This window comes from Papaver somniferum, chromosome 8 (genome assembly GCF_003573695.1).
Source record: "Papaver somniferum cultivar HN1 chromosome 8, ASM357369v1, whole genome shotgun sequence".
Taxonomy (NCBI): domain Eukaryota; kingdom Viridiplantae; phylum Streptophyta; class Magnoliopsida; order Ranunculales; family Papaveraceae; genus Papaver; species Papaver somniferum.
Window position 1 is genome coordinate 47,883,116 of NC_039365.1, and position 18,374 is coordinate 47,901,489.

Sequence of the window (18,374 nt, forward strand, 5' to 3'; positions counted from 1 at the left end):
TTGAGAGATCAATCTGTAAAATTATGGCCTAAACCAAGAAACGGCCGCTCCAGCCTTGCTTCGGTCACAAAATGAAGGAGAATGGCTGACCTTAGGGAGGGAAGCGAAGAAGGTGTTGAGATCAGAATGTTGAATTATGAAGGTGTGGTTGTTTGATGACTTGTATCAGAATATGGAACTGGCTTGCAGAATGTAAGCTATCAGTTCTTGGTGTTTTTCTGGATACTTGTGTTGATAACCCCCTGTTGGTTGAAATAGATTAAAAACCTATTTATATCAGTCATAGTTGCACGCACCCTGATCTCATAGGAAGTGAGAGTAGTTGAGTGATGGAGAAGTGGGATCGTGTGAAAAACGTTGAAAACCACGTCTTACTATGAGGGAACACGGGTCACCCACTACTTCTCTGCTGCCACTAACTGTCCGCCTTTCCTGACATTTTCTCATAATGGGCGTGTTTCACGCCGCATGTTGTAAACCTCCAGACCAATACCTTGATGAACATCCCACAGTTTGTGACATGTTTGATGTCTCGAGTATTTTCGTGGAAAATATGCAACAGGTTACTGAGTGGGTCTTGTTTGCAAGACCTAGTTATTTTGACCAATCACGCACAAGCCAGGCAGCGGGCGGTCATATGTTAGAAGTCAAATGATGAGACTTTCCGCAAGAAATAACATGTAATGCTTTTAAGTCAAATAATTAAATTATTTGTGAAATCGATATTTATAAAACATCATTTATAATAAATGCATATAAAGCATCGCTTTTAAGCAAACAACTCAAAATAATTGATTCTTGTGAAGCATCGTTATGTAAAACTCGTTTAAGTTAGTCGCGGAGCTTAATGTCTTAAAAGGAGCGTGACCGGCCATTTTCGGGAAGCTGTCAAAAGCCATTCACGCACGCCAAAGGAAGGCCGTCCAGTCCTTATAGGAGAGTGACAACCGGCGATCACGACGACATATTATTGGTCGCCTAAAATTAGATCTAGGCCGGTCAATTCGGTTAGCGAAGTTGGACGGCCGAGATGATTTGCGGCAGTTAATGGCAGTTGTTGAATTTATTAAAATTCCTAAATACAACGCAACTAGCCACTTTCGGGCGACCGTTTGGGGGACATATAGGAAAGCCGCGGCTTGGCCGATTGCAGCTTATGGAAGGGGTGGCCGGTGATCATGGTCACATCTTATTGGCCGCCTAAAATAGAGTTAGGCCGGCCGGCGGAGTTGGGCGGCCTAGATGATTTGCGGCAGTTAATGGTTGTCGTTGATTCAATTTAGGTTTTAAAAGTTGTGTGGCCAACCCATTTTGGGCCAACGGTTTTTGGTGTTAGTTGCATGTTGTGGACCATTTGACCATCCAGCGTTATAGTCGGGCCGCTACTGAGCGTATCCGCGCTTTGCCCGTTGGTTGAAATTAAATCTAGGTCGATCAATTCGGCCGGCGAAGTTAGACGGTCATGATTGATTTAAGACTGGCATGTGCGGTCTTAATTTCTTTAAACCCTTTTTATCCACGCGGCCACCCTACGTTTAGCTAGCGGTTAGGGTTGTTGCTGGCTCGCTATAAGAATTCTGATTGATTGGATGAAAATGGGCGCGCCAGTGAATACCATGGATCTTGTCTGGACGCAATGAGGGGAGGCCAGGCTCGTCGAATTGGATGGCCAAAACGTGTGGTCGTGATCGTTTTGGGACTGACATAGGCATCTTATACCCAACTCCTTACGGAATTAAGTGTATGGACCAACCAACTTCCACTTTTAATTAAAAGTGTGTGCGGCGCTTTTGAAGCGTTTTGATTGGTCGATGGGAAAGAGGAGCCATCAAGCAGTAATAGGAGACATGGCCAGCCAGCCACGGGCAGTGCCTTCTAGAGAAAACCGTCCGGCCAAGTGGCATGGCTGCGCCTCCTCCTGCTGCTGTTTTTTATTTGCCGCAGTTTCTCTTTCACTTCTTGTTTTCACTTTTGGTAGGATTTTGCTCCTACTAATCTATGGCGGATCGATTTCCTAGCTCTCATAGGTTTAGTCTCGACCAATAGGGTTCGGGATATTGCGCAGGCCGCAAAAAGGTCCTTTGTAAATTAGTAAAATTAGGTTAGAAAGATTGAATTTTGTAGGCTGACACAAAATCAATCAATTTCTGGTGAATTTTGTGCGGTTATACAAAATCATTGATTTTATTTCAGAGGGAAGCATAACTTTGCGCTCCTCTAATTGAGTACTTCCATGCACATCTTGATCCCGACACTTCGGGAAATTCATGTTTCTCAGCTGCGAGCGAACATTAATTGTCATGTCATGTCAATATCAAGAGTTCGGCTGGGAACATAGCATAGAATGAATACTCAATAAGCCATTCATTAATGAGTAATGCAGGTAGAAGATAAAATTTATAGAATATTTTGGATTGTTGCTGCACGCACCATTCTGGATAAATTTTATATATAAATATACTGAATTTCTCAATACATATAAAGAGGCATGGGCACTCATCAATTTTAAATGGCTCCGCTTCTTTGCAGAACGACGACGCATTAAATACAAGGTTTTACAATTTTTTAGCCCTGAACTAAAAACCACCATCAACACCGACTGTGCACAATTTTTACCCCTTTTCGAAATTCGGGCATATGAGACAAGATGCATCTTCAACACAATTAGATTGTGTTGGGGTGAACAATGATTTGTTCACCACAAGGTTCCTGCATGGAATTTTTAACACCCCCTTTTATGGGTCGTTTAGACCTATTTATTTTCTGTAAAGATCTAACTTTTTCTTTAGAAATCAACTTCTTAGGAGATGAGTTAAATTTACATACCTCGGAAGGATTCGACTTTAGAACAAGTTTGAGCTTGTTTGATAATCGATTTTCTCTCTGTTGCGGTTTGTTGACATATCTTACTTTATGTTTGTACTTGAAACAATTAGAGAGTTCATGACCCTTAATAGTACAATAAGAACATGTCAATGTGGAGGATGGTTCAGGCACCATAGCCGAACATGCTGCTAAACAAAATGAAGTACCTGAAACATGTGAGATAGAGTTTTCATTAGTCATAGAAAAATCCATTTCATCCTCCAATGTAGTCGATGAGATTTCTCCATGAAAAATATCAAGGTTGATGTGAGTATTGCTACAATTATCAAAATTAATATTTTCGCCAAGGAGTGCTACACTTGATTTTTCATCTTCGGTCGAATCATAGTGATCAGATGTTTCATCAAGAGTTTCAACAAGACCTTTGTTCCCAGTGTATTTTCTCCGAGTTGGACATTTATTGGCAAAAAGACCAAAACCTTTACACTTGAAGCACCGTGGCATATCCTCATCATCAGTGTCGACAGTATCCATGTTTTTAGGTAGGACACGATCATGGAGCTTAACTGATGATCTAGGTTTATCTCTGGTGAATCGTTTACTTCTCTTCAAAAGAAGATATCTAAACTGTCTTGTGATCAAAGAAACTGAGTTGTCAAGATCTTCATCTGATGATTCAGTCTCAATAGGATCGTTCACAGAGTTGCCAACACTTTCACTTTTATCAAATAGTTTAGTGTTCTTTTTTGTTTTGAAAGAAATATCCTTTCCAACTTTGGATGAATGCTCGTGATCAAAGATCTTTAACTTTCCAATAAGTGTATTTCTAGAAAGTGTATCAAGGTTATTTACCTCAACGATGGCATGTTTATTAGAATCGTATATAGCTGGTAGCGATCTGAGAATTTTCATCAAAATATCCTTTTGAGGAATAGTCTTACCCAATGCAAAAGATGCATTAACAGTTTCAGACTCTTTGTGATTAAACTCATCAAATGACTATTCATCAGCCATACGAAGGTTTTCCCAATAATAATTTAGGTTTTGAAGCCTAGCTTCTTTCTCAAAGGTATTCTCTTCAAATACGGTTTTTAAGATATCCCAAGCATCATTAAACCGAGTGCACATAGTTACACGGTGCTGAAGATCTGGGGTAATGGCATGGATGATAGCATTTAAGCCGTCAGAATTTTTCTTTGCGGCAAGAATCTCAACAGAATCATAGTCACCAATATCCTTTGCAACAGTTACACCGTCTATTGTAACTAATGGAGGATTATAGCTATTTATAACACGAACCCATTATTGAAAATCACGCGCTTGAAGAAAGGCACGCATAAAAAATTTCCACCATAAGTAATTCAAGCCATCAAAGACTGGTGGTACGTTTATAGAGATAGCACTTATGTCCATAGAGTCAGATTGCTACAAACACAGACTTATGAGGTTTTAGCGTGTTTGCCTGCTCTGATACCAATTGAAAAAGCGGGGGGTATAACAACCACACCCAATAATTCATTCGGAAATTTGTATGGACTAAACTCCAATATAATTCCGAGAGCACCAGCTTAAAAGCGAGACTCAATCAAGAATTATACCAAAGAGTTTTTATCTCTTTCTCAATACAATCAGCAAATCAAACAGATAGAAATCTGCGAGTCTGATTGATATGAGAAATAACTTGGAAAATACCAAAAACCAATGTCCAAGTGTCAATCAAGTTCTATCCAACAAACAAGGTTGGATTTATCAACTGATTGAACTATGCACAACCTATGATATTTCAATTATACAAAAAAATATAATGCGTAAAAGAAGTAACACAGACACCAGATTTTGTCAACGAGGAAACCGCAAATGAAAAAAAAAACCTCGGGTGATACATGTGTATCTTCCTCACCCCAAGAAATAATGATCCTCAAGATGGATTGAGGATAGAATTATAATTTATGAGGGATTACTGATTTAAGGCAGTATTCCTATAAAAGGAAAATAGATTCCTAACAGGTTTGGGAAACCAAACCAAAGTAAGGAAGTATACCTAGATAAGGAAATAGATTTCTAGAAGGTTTGACAAACCAAACAGAAAACTATAAATAGAGATGTTTAGCTTATAGCTAAGGAAATCTAGAGAGTGTGGTTTGACACCTAGAAAAGGAGGTTGAGCACACAAACCTAGAGAAAGCTTGTAAACAAATACATGTGTTACTGTCAAAGGCAAGCTTTAGCAAACAGTTTAGGGTTAACTACTGTTTAGAGAGATTGTGAGCATAACAAAGAGAGAATTGTAAATCATTTTCTTGTTCATAATCAAGAGAATATATATTTCTTCGAATTACTACTTTGTGTTCTTTTTTCTAAGTTTCTGTCTATTATTATTCTGAATTCCGCCTCTATAATAATAGTTACCAAGGTATAGAGATCATGCGGATCAAGTTGGCATCAAGAGCAAGGTTAGTTTCTAGGGTAGATCTCTGTGGTTTATGGTTTTCACTAGATCTCCCTACGTAAAGCTTGGTGAGGTACTCGAGAATGTAGAAGACTTTAGGATAACAAGGAGATCAAGGATGACGAAGTCAGATGATGATCCTAAGCAAAAAAAACCACAAACTATAGAAGAAAAGATGGTTACGCTTCAAACAGACATGAAGTCGGTTCAAACCAACCTTGAAGAATTGACTGAATGTATTCGTTCTCATACACCAAAGCCGAATATGAAGAAAAAGATTGCACCTTTACCTGAAGCTTTAGAAGAAGAAGAAGAAGATGAGGAGGAGGACAAAGGAAAGAAAAAAAATAGGTTTCTTAAAAGTCCTACTTCAACTAAACTTCATGGTAAGAATCTGGAAATTGATTTTTGTGTCGATGTTCCATTTTACGCGGGAGTGTCAATGTAGAAAAATTGGATTATTTGATTGAATTCTAGAGACGTATTTTTTTCTTGGAATATGGTTCAAAAGAAAAGATTGCTTTCGCGGCATTGAAGCTACGAAAGCATGCTCTAACCTGGTGGAAAGCTTATCAAAGACAAAACCTACATAAGGGAGTATTGTCGTGAAAAAGATTCAAGGAAGTTGTAAGGACAAAGTTTTATCCAGTTGGCCTACCTTGAGGAGATATTTCAAGTGGTACAACTCGAAGCAATCTTACAACCAAACCGTGCAACAATATACTTCGGAATTTCAGAATCAATCTATGGTTTTGGATTTAGACTTGGAAGATTATGTTATCTATATGAAGTATATTTTCGGGCTTCATGATATATAAGGAAGGAGTTGAATATGTTTTCGGTGGATACTATCTCCGAAGCAAGCATAAAAGCTAATGCCATAGAAGGAAGGCTTAAGAAAACTGATATTGAGGGAAACACCAAGGGCAAGTCTGAAGGTCTCGTCACTAAAGGAGATGAAAGGAGTAAAGAGGATAAGAAGTATAAAGACAAATAAGGTTTGATTTGCACTCATTGCAAACAAACATGACATGTTGTCGACAAGTGTTGGATGAAGTATCCTAATCTAAAACGAAAAGGGTTACAGAAAAGAGAAGTCATGATGCTAACATTAGTCGCAAAAGCTCCAAAAGAAGTCCAAGGACTAACAAAACCTAATCAAAAGCTCTCTCTAATGACAGGAGGCGTAGAAGAACTTACAAAAGATGATCCTAGGGAATGACTCCTCAAAGTTAGGATGCAGGTTAAGACAACACTTATAGATGAAGTTATTGACCTGGAAAGTCAGAAGAATTTACTTTCACATTCTTTAGTACAGAAGTTGGGTTTGAATACTTTCAAACATCCGAAACACTATCCTTTAGGGTGGCTTCAAAAGGAAGGTGGGCTATAGGTTGCAGAGCAGTGTAGATCAAATTTGCTTTTGATAAGTCATACATTGATGAGGTTGAAAAAGCGGGGGTACAACAACCACACCTAATACTTCGTTTAGCAATCTGAATAGACGAACTCAATAAACTTTCAAGAGAATCAACTAGACATTCAGGCTCAATCTAGAGAAAAGTATATCAAAGAGTTTATATCTCTATTTCTCAATTCAATCCGCAATCAACAAATAGGAATTTGCGAGCCCGATTGAATATAATAGAAATAACTTGAACGGTACCAAAGACCAATGTTCAAGGATCAATCGATTTAAATCGACAACCAAAGGTTGGATTTACCAATTGATTGACTCAACGCACAACCTGTGATATTTCAATTATATAAAAAAATATAATGCGGAAAAGAAATATCACAAATACCAAAATTTTGTTAACAATGAAAACCGCAAATGCAGAAAAACCTCGGGACCTAGTCCAGCTTTGAACACCACACTGTATTAAGCTGCTACAGACACTAACCTACTACCAATGAACTTCGGACTGGAATGTAGTTGAGCCCTAATAAATCTCACACTGATCAAGGTACAGTTGTGCTCCTTACGTCTCTGAACCCCAGCAGGATTCTACGCACTTGATTCCCTTAGCTGATCTCACCCACAACCAAGAGTTTCTACGACCCAAAGTCGAAGACTTGATAAACAAATCTATCTCACACAGAAAAGTCTATTGGAATAGATAAATCTGTCTCCCAAAGAAATACCTATGAGTTTTGTTCCGTCTTTTGATAAATCAAGGTGCACGGGAACCAATTGATAAACCGGACTTATATTCCCGAAGAACAGACTAGTATTATTAATCATCTCACAATAATCTTAATCATATGGTAGCGAAACAAGATATTGTGGAATCACAAACGACGAGACGGAGATGTTTGTGACTACTTTTAATCTTACCTATCGTAGATAAATCTCAAGCAATTCTTAGCAAATATAATACTCAAACACGATAGTACAAGTAAGATCAGAATATGCAACTACCAAGAAAATAGTTGGGTCTGGCTTCACAATCCCAATGAAGTCTTCAAGTCGTTAACCTACAGGGTTTCCTGAAAAACCTAAAGTTTAAGGAGAATCGACTCTAATCGCAACTAGTATCACACAGGAGGTGTGGGGATTAGGTTTCCCAGTTGCTAGACTTCTCCTTTATATAGTTTTCAAATCAGGGTTTACAATCAATGTTACCTTGGTAACAAAGCATTCAATATTCACTGTTAGATGAAAACCTGATTAGATTCAAGCTAATATCTTTCAACTGTTATATGAAACTTAGATTGTTATACAAAAATGAAAGTACCCTCATTTAGGTTTATGTAACCGTACCTAAACATGTACACCATGTTGTCTCAACAGTAGTTAACCGAGGTTAGCTATATGAACACTCTCATATCATTGATGGTGGTTTTTAGTGTAGGGCGAAAACTGTAAAAGTCTGTCAAGCCGACCCGGTGTCAGAAATAGTAGACCTTGATATGTTCATATTCCTCAAGGAGTCCGAAGAATATATTAAAATCTAATGAGTGCCTATGCCGCTCTTCATATTGTATTGAAACTTTAGCTCCTAGATGAATTGTTCACTAGTATAGAGTCTAGTGAGTACTTAATCGCTCACCTGCATTATTCACTAATGTACGTCTTGCCGAGTATTTTTTCCTATGCTATGTTCCCCAGATGAACTCTTAATATTGACATGACATGACGATTAATGTTCGCTCACGACTGAGTAGCATGAATCTCCCGAAGTGTCAGGATTAAGATCTGCATGAAAGTACTTATTCGGAAGCATGCTGCGCTGCTCTCTGAGAATAAAATTAGTGATTTTGTGCCAATGCACAGAAATCATCAAATTTGATTAATTTGTTTTTTAGCCTAATTTTACCAATTTACAAAAATTAGGTTTTTGCGGCCTACGCCAATATCTCGAACCTGTTGGTCGAGACCAAACCTAGGTAAGCTAGGAGATTGATCCACCATGGACTAGTTGGACAAAATCCTGCCAAAAGTCGAAAAACAAGAAATAAAAAGGAATTGCGGCAGGTAAAGGCGGCAGAAAAAGGGACGCAACCACGCCACTTCGTCGGACGGTTCTCCCTAGATGGCGCCGCCGTACCATCGGCCGACCATTCCCATATTGGTAGGATTTAGAAACCTACAATTATACTAAACCGCAAGTGCACAGTGTCAACAATGTAAACAGGACAAATAAGGGTTGATCCCACAGAGACTAGGGCGATGTAGAGTTGATTCTAAGGTCTAACCAATACTAATTCAGATTAAGAGGTTGTTGTCGATATGACGAAACAGTTGATATGAAGTACAGACTAAAATGCAGGAAGCAAATGAAATAGAGGATTTAAACACACAAACAAGAAGTACTAGGGCAGTTGAATCCAGTACTTAACCTAGGCTAGATAATTTAGCTAACAATGTTATCCCTTGAATCGGCGGTGGAGATACGAGTCTCCCGTTCTTCCGATATTGTAAAGATTCTTAAGTAGAAAGTTTATTATCAACTAAAGGATTAATCCCTATAATTAGATGTCTTTTTATAACACAAATAATCACAGACCAACCATATCAAATGAAGCACGAGTTGGAGTAACAACATATAAATGTTTTAACGACTACGGATGCAAGACATTCGAAGTGAAAGTTATATGCTGGCACACAAATACTAAACCATTCCATATGCATTAGATTTCAATTTGAACAACAAAATCAGCCAAAATAATTTAACTAGATTAAGACCTTCATCTCAACCCTAGTTATGAATTTCAGCACATGGTGAAGAAATACTGAAATTTAATCTATATTACTGCTTGGTGCTCCGGCTAATCCGGGCATGGTTTCAACATACATCTGCCTCCCCCATTTATACAAGTTTTTCCCCAAAATTCTATATAATCCCAATAACTAACAAGTACAATCAGAAATAAGGGATTTGATGTTTCTGAAACTCACCACTGATGCATAGCCACTGCACACAGCCACCCTATTGTCTGTTGATGTTGATGCTAAAGAGAGCTTGAAATTCATACCTTCAGTTGTCATTTTTGTTGTTTCTTTTTTTGGTGTTTGAAGAAACAACAAATTCAGACCTAGCATATCACGCCTGTTGCTTGTACATTGCCGCCTGACCTTGTCGTTGAAGCACAACCCTAACCCTAATTTTTACACAAAGTTTATCCCCAAAATGTGTGACAATTTCAGTCTGAAATTGGGCGATTAGACGTTCTTGAAACTCACCATTTTATGGATAGACTTCATCATGACCAGCCACCCTAATGTTGTCACTTCCTTGATGGCTTTGCTGGTGTTTCCGAGAACTGGAATTTAGATAATTTCTGCTCAGTTCTTGAAAATACAACCTGTTATTGATCGACAAACTCAATTGGGAGGCTCGAGAGGAAAGGGTTGTCATGGTTTTCTCGACAGAGGATAAGATGGCAGGAAAGAAAAAGGGGAAGCAGAGAGTACGATGGGGAAACTGAGATGGTGGTTTTCGATATGAGAGGAAAATGTTAGCTTCTTATCGTATGGGAAATTGGAAAGATGATAAGGTTCATGTGGATGTTAAGCACTAACACCTAGCTTAGGTATACGAGGGCTTAAAATTGAAGCTGGGTAGGTTCCTTTCTTTTACAAAACATGTGTAGCATCTGTACTACTTGAAGTTAGGCCCATTAAGTTGTTATCATCGTTTCTTATCCCAGCAGCACAATTGCAAACGCTTCCACACATTTCCAATATTTCTAGTCTTGGAAACATCTTTATCCATAGAGTATACTACTTATTCTCCTACAAACACAAACAAACACAAATTATCAATATTTGCAACAAAAGGGATTATTGATACCGGACACGCAAAATGCATAATTTGACTTAAAATAAGACATTAAAGCATTTGAGATGTGACAAAAGACAACAAAATGGCCTAGAAATATGCATTATTAGGCACTGATCAGCTGCCTGCCGGCCCCTCTTTCCCATCGACCAATCAAATCACTCTAAATGCGCAGCCTAGAATTTTAATTAAAGTTGGAAGTTGGCTGGTCGACACACCTAATTCCTTAAGGTATTGAATATAGGCGCCCATGTCAGTCTTAAAACAGTTACGGCCGCACGATTTGGACGGCCAATTTAACAAGCTTGGCCTCCTCCCAACGTGTCCAAACAAGCTTCATGGTGTTCACCGGCGGGCCCACTACTATTCCAACCAATCGGAATCCTCCTAACTCTCCAGCAACAACCCTAATTTCTGGCCAAAAAGTAGGCTAGTTGCATTGTTGAACAAAGGGTTTCACGAGTTAAGACTAGCCATGGCAGTCTCAAATTCATTGCGGCTGTCCAACTTAGCCAGCCTAGTTGGATGGCTTAGATTTCGTTTTGAGCGACCAATGAAGTGCCGGTATGCTCACCGGCGGGTTTCCTTAAACCCTGGATAATCGAATTGCTCACAGCCAGCAACTAGCGCTTCCAATCGTAAGACCAAAGTAGGTTGGCCACACGGCCTCAAAACCTCAAGGTCGACCAACGACAGTATATAACTACCACAAAGCAATCCCGGACGTCCAACTTCGCTAGCTGAATCGGCCGGCCAAGATATGATTTCAAGCAATTGGCAAGGCGCGGTCATATTCACGGGAGGTTCAACTAGCCCCAACCAATCGTATTGCTTCAAATACGCCAGTAATGCCACAAACCGATCAGTCAAAGTGTGTCGGCCACGCGGCTTTAGAAACCTTGAATTGAATCAACGACAGTATGCAACTGCCGCAAATCATCTCAGCCATCCAACTTGGCTAGCCAAATTGACCGGCTTAGATATAATTTTGGGAGACCAATAAGGTGTCATCGTACTCACCGTACGCCACTCTTCCATGAGATCCGATCGGCCTGCCCTCAGCTTTCCCAAGCGGCCCCTGGAAGCTGTTCGAAGATGGATGGTCGCGCTCCTTTTAAGACACTAGGTTCCGCGACCAACCAAGACGGGCCCTATACAACAATGTTTCATGAGCATCTTTTATTTTGAGATGCTTGTTTAAAAGTGATGCATTACATGCATCGATTACAAGCGATATTCAATAAATATTGGTTTCATGAATAACCCATTTATTCAACTTAAGATCATTACATGCTATTTCTTGCGGAAAGTCTCACAACTCGACTTGTCACGTATAACTACCCGCCGCCTAGTTTGCGTGTGATTGGTCCGAATAATTAGGTCTTGCAGGCAAAACCCACTCAGCAGCGTGCTGCGCATTTTTCTACAAAATACTCGAGACATCAAACATGTCATAAACTGGGGGATGTTCATCAGGAAATCTGTCTGGCGATTTACAGCGTGCAACATTCCCATTATGAGAAAGTGTCAGGAAAGGAGAACAATTAGTGGCAGCAGAGAAGTAGTGGGTGTAACCGACCGTTCTTCCCTTCATAGTAGGGACGTGGTTTTCAATATTTTACATGGTCCCCACTTCTCCATCACTCAACTATTTCCACTTCCTAGGAGATCAGGGTACGTTCAACTATGACTTGTTTAAATAGGTTTTCAACCTATTTCAATCGACAAGGGTTATCAACACAAGTATCCAGAAAATACCAAGAACTTATAGCTTACATTCCGCAAGCAAGTTCCACATTATGATACAAGTCATAAAACAGCCACACCTTCATAATTCAACATTCTAATCTCAATACCTTCTTTGTTTCCCTTCCTAAGATCAACCCTTCTCCTTCGTTTTGTGACCAAAGTAAGACTGGGACGACCATTTCTTGGTTTAGGCAAGAATTGTACAGATTGATCTCTCGAATCTAAAGTACTCCTATGAAGCACATTTGTTTAGGGTTTAGATTCGTTTCTCGGCGGCACACCCAATTTACCATTTCCAACAGAATCATTTTTTACCCCAAAACACATATCAACCTTATTCATCTTAACCATAACTTGTTCAAATGACTCAAATGAAACTAGTTAAAGAGTTATTCAATTGCTATATTCTCATAGAAGTATACAAGAACACAATTGAAGAAAAATTGATTTAATTCACTCGAATCAATTCATGAACACTTTATAGCCACGGTTTGCGAAGAATGCATTCCTTATTATATAAATATATTTGTTCATGTCACAACCGATTTTAGAACTTTAACCACTCAAGTGTGCAAGCGGGTACGCATACTTGAATATCCGGACCAGGTTTGGTTTTCGCCAGTATGTGAACGGGTACGCATACCTCCAAACTCGGCAGAATTTTCCATACATGAACCTTACACTGGTATGCGTACTTAGGTTCCTGGACTTCTCAAACCAACAGGTATACATACGGGTATGCATACTATGGTTCCCAGACATGGATCACATATATGCAATAGTGCATAACATGTTTATAATCCAATGTTGGTTAAGTGTTCTAAACTCTATTTCAATTATTGAAACTTTCTTAGAGGATGACAATAGCCGTTTTCACACACTATTAACCAAATGATTGTATCACACAAACCATGTAAGATGTTACTCGGGGATTTTCACATGATCATCTTTTGACTTTCGTCAAGAAAATAAGATGAACTTGGTTGAAGGGAAAGCTTACCAACACATATTTCGAGAGATATGTAAGCGAGTTAAACTCAACTCGAAATCTCAAATGTGCATAATCGAAAACTATAGTAATACGACTTTTGTCTCAATATAGGAGATAGAGTAGAAATAGACTTTCCAAGTGATAGATGAGTTTTAGTCTCCACATACCTTTTGTTAATGAAGTTCCACAAGCTCACCTTAGTATTTCTTCGTCTTCAATTGATGAACGCCGTGAAGTCTAATGCTCAACTACACAATCTATCCTAGTTCGAGACATTACTATAAGTAGACTAAAAATGAAGACTTATAGTTTTGATCACTAACATTGACAAACAAGCTTGAGATAGCAACACTTGCGAGTTCGACCGAGCAGTGCTCTAACAATCTCCCCCTTTGTCAATTTTAGTGACAAAACTATCAATACATATGGATTACAAAATAAATAAACTTTGTAGCTTCTCATCCAAATGCTTGATATCCTTGGTTCTTCAACATTACTCGAAATCTTCGTCACTTCCAAGTACTCCAATGATTTTAAATGTGTTCAACTCAACATCATAGTCGTTGAAGATCCGTAGCTATAAAAATGAGAAAACAGTTGCTCTCAATCATTGTTATACAGTGTCCTAGTATCATTATACAGCATCAAAGTACAATTGCATCACAACTTTGATAACAAACAATAATACTATGGTGATATGTATCACTCCCCCTTAGTCAATACTTCATCTCACAATGAAAACCACTCCCCCTTACATAATGATCTGTAAACCATATGTATTTGTTGTGTGAACTATACATTATTCTCCCCCTTTTTGTCTATATAAATTAGCACAACATATCAACTTGTTTAGATGCCATCATCTAGATGAAACTAAATGCATTCTTCAAGAAGTTTTTAAAGATACAAGATAACCTCTACAATATTCCACAGCCGCATTCCTCACAAAGATTGTAAATTAAGCACAATTTCAATTAAGAACTCTCCCCCATACTTGAATAGCCGGACCAAGTTTGGTTTTCGCCAGTATGCGAACGGGTACGCAAACCTCCAAACCCAGCAGAATTTTCCGGACATGAACCTTATGCTGGTATGCGTACGGGCACACATACTTAGGTTCCTAGACATCTCAAACCAACAGGTACGCATATGGGTATGCATACTGTGGTTCCCGGACATGGATCACATGTATGCAAGAGTGCGTAACATGTTTATAATCCAATGTAGGTTAAGTGTTCTAAACTCTATTTCAATCATTGAAACTTTCTTAGAGGATGAAAATATTCGTTTTCACACACTATTAGCATCAAAGCAATTTTCAAGTTATTGAAATAATCATAACGAAACAGTCCAAGTCTACACCAAATGATTTTATCACACAAACCATGTAAGATGTTACTCGGGGATTTTCACATGATCATCTTTTTACTTTCGTCAAGAATATAAGATGAACTTGGTTGAAGTGAAAGTTTTCAAACACATTAATTCTCCCCCTTTTTGTCAATATAAATCGCTAGCAACAACCCTAATCGCTGGCCAAAAAGTAGTCTAGTTGCATTGTTGAACAAAGGGTTTCACGAGTTAAGACTGGCCATGGCAGTCTCAAATTCATCGCGGCTGTCCAACTTAGCCAGCCTAATTGGATGGCTTAGATTTCGTTTTGAGCGACCAATGAAGTACCGGTATGCTCACCAGCGAGGTGCCTTCAGCCCTGGATAATCGAATTGCTCACATCCAGCAACTAGCGTTTCCAATCGTTAGCCCAAAGTATGTTGGCCACACGGCCTCAAAACGTCAAGGTCGACCAACGACAATATATAACTTCTGCAAAGCATCTTGGCAGTCCAACTTCGCTAGCCGAATCGACCGGACAAGATCTGATTTTAAGCAACTGGCAAGGTGTGGTTTACAGCGAGCGGTGTGCAACACGCCCATTAAGAGAAAGTGTCAGGAAAGGCGAACAGTTAGTGGCAGCAGAGAAGTAGTGGGTATAACCGATCGTTCTTCCCCTCATAGTAGGGACGTGGTTTTCAACATTTTACACAATCCCCACTTCTCCATCACTCAACTATTTCCACTTCCTATGAGATCGGGGTGCGTTCAACTATGAATTATATAAATAGGTTTTCAACCTATTTCAACCGACAAGGGTTATCAACACAAGTATCCAGAAAACACCAAGAACTTATAGCTTACATTCCGTAAGCAAGTTCCACATTATGATACAAGTCATAAAACAACCACACCTTCATAATTCAACATTCTGATCTCAACACCTTCTTAGCTTCCTTCCCTAAGATCAACCATTCTCCTTCATTTTGTGACTGAAGCAAGACTTGAACGGTTATTTCTTGGTTTAGGCCAGAATTGTACAGATTGATCTCTCGAATCTAAAGTACTCCTACGAAATACATTTGTTTAGGGTTTAGATTAGTTTCTCGGTAGCACACCCAAATTTACCATTTCCAGCAGACTCAGGTTTTATCCCAAAACAACTGGTGACCACAGTGAGAGATTAATCTCTCGGTTGCAAAACAGTTTCTCAATTTTCATTCCAGTTTTCTCAATTTCAAAAGGGTGGATCTTATACATAATTCAATCATTAAACTCAATTTAGGTTCAACAACCAATTTCAATTCTGGTGTTCCGTGTTATGATACCAAAGTGCCTACAACCATCCATGGGGTGTATTTAGCTTTTAGTAAATTTAGTTAACCGTTTTACTTTCAATTAATTCTGCTTTAATTTTTACTGGTACGGATGCAGTACAAGTACACGTGCAGTCCGTGATGCTTTAGGGTTTCGTTAGGTCCCTTTCTCTTCAATAAGCTTGTACCTGGAATTGTAGTTGGATCATGAATTGAGTTAATGGAGGTAGTACAGTGGTACTGAGTTACTTGAATGCTTGTAGTACAATCTCTCATTCCTTATTACATCACAAAATAACTCAGTACATCACATTTGGTATCACCCAGTCTATTCCTCTCTCTTTTTCTACGTCATGACTGGTCCAACTATCAAAGATATGGATTCTACCACCCGTGAACTATCTCAACTCATCAAAAATCTTACAGATCTACACAATCGTGATTCAGCAGATCGTACGGCAGCTGATCAACGAAAAGATACTTTGCTTGCTTCTTTGGTTAAAATTTCTGAGGCCAATCAAGCTAATTTTGAAGCTCTTATTCAAGTTCTTTCTAAACCTCACTCAGAACCATAGGGATCTCCTTCTGTGGAGAGCTCTAACAACAACGATCACAAGAATACTTTCAGTAACTTCTCTAAGGTTCACAAACTAGATTTTCCTCGATTTTCTGGTGAGAATCCTCGCAGTTGGATTCACAAGTGTGAAAGATTTTTTTCAGATCCGCTCCACTTATGAAGAACAGAAGACGGAAATTGCTACTTTATACTTGGATGGCAAAGCTGATTCTTGGTTTCTTGATTTCCTTACTGGTAAAATATTTATCTCTTGGCCGGTTTTTGTAGAAGCTATTTGTAGTCGTTTTGAAGATTTGGCAAATGATAATTATGTGGGTTCTTTCAACAAGCTTTCTCAACTTACCTCTGTTGAGGAATATTTTGAGCAGTTTGAACAGTTAAAAGCCTTAATGTAGAGTAAAAACCCTCATCTCACAGAGGAATACTTTGTATTGAGTTTTATAAGTGGGTTGAAAGAAGTTTTGAAAAGTTCTGTGCAGATGCACAAACCTACAACTCTTGCTCAAGCATTTCACCTAGCCAGATTACAAGAGTTGGCTCTCTCCTCACATACCCCAACTTCAAAAACCATTCCACTTAAACCCACACCCACTACTTCCTCTTATCATAAGTTTGTTCCACAAAGATTACCCACTGTCCCTACCTCCATGGGTGCTTCTACATCTACACCCATTTTTCCATCTCTTATCCCACCACCCAAATCCCCATATATGCCACCCATTAGAAGATTAACTTATGAGAAAATGGGTAAAAGAAGAGCACAAGGCCTTTGTTTCAATTGTGATGAAAAATACCAACCAGGCCATAGATGTAAATCCCAGCAATTATTTATGATGGTAGCTGACCATGAAACAGATGATATTGAGCCTCCACCTCCTCCATATCCTAGTGAATATCAACTGGTTGACTCAGATATGGAGATTTCTCTCCATGCCCTTACTGGCAATGTCAATCCTGACACCATTAGGATCCCAGGATTCATTAAGGAAAAAGCCATCATTGTGCTAGTGGACACAGATAGTACTCATAGTTTCATTGATTCTGCTCTAACAACTCAATTGGGTTGTGAAGTTCAACCAACTGCTCACATGTTGGTCACTGTGGCTAATGGGGCTAAGACCACAAGTACTGGGATCTGTCCACAACTACAGTGGACAATGCAACACCACCAGTTTGCTACTGATTTGAGATTACTTCCTTTGGGAGGGTGTGATATAGTTTTGGGTGCTGATTGGTTAAGAACTCTTGGTGATGTCACTTTTAATATGGCCAAGCTGTCTATTTCCTTTCTTCACTAGGGTCAAGCAATTACTCTACAAGGTACATGCACTAAACCCACACTCATGCTACTTAGTGCTAATGCTATGAAAAAATTTATCAAGAAAAATACTCCAGCTCTAGTAGGCCAATTCTTCTCTATTACAATGAATCCTCCACCTGCTACAATACCCACACCAATTCAAGAGTTGCTCAAAAACTCTTCTGATGTTTTTGAGGAACTAAAACAATTACCACCACCAAGGATTCTAGACCACCAAATCAATCTAAAACCAGATTCCCAACCTGTCAATCTCAGACCCTATAAATGCCCTTATATCCACAAGTCAGTGGTGGAGTTATTAGTACAAGAAATGCTCAAAAATGGGATTATTCAAGATAGCCATAGCCCTTTTTCCTCCCCAATACTTCTTGTGAAAAATAAAGACAATACTTGGAGGTTTTATGCTGATTTTAGAAAGATCAATTCCATAACTATCAAAGATAAGTTCCCTATGCCTGTTATTGATGAGTTATTGGATGAATTACATGGAGCAAGAATATTTACTAAGTTGGATTTAAGGAAGGGTAT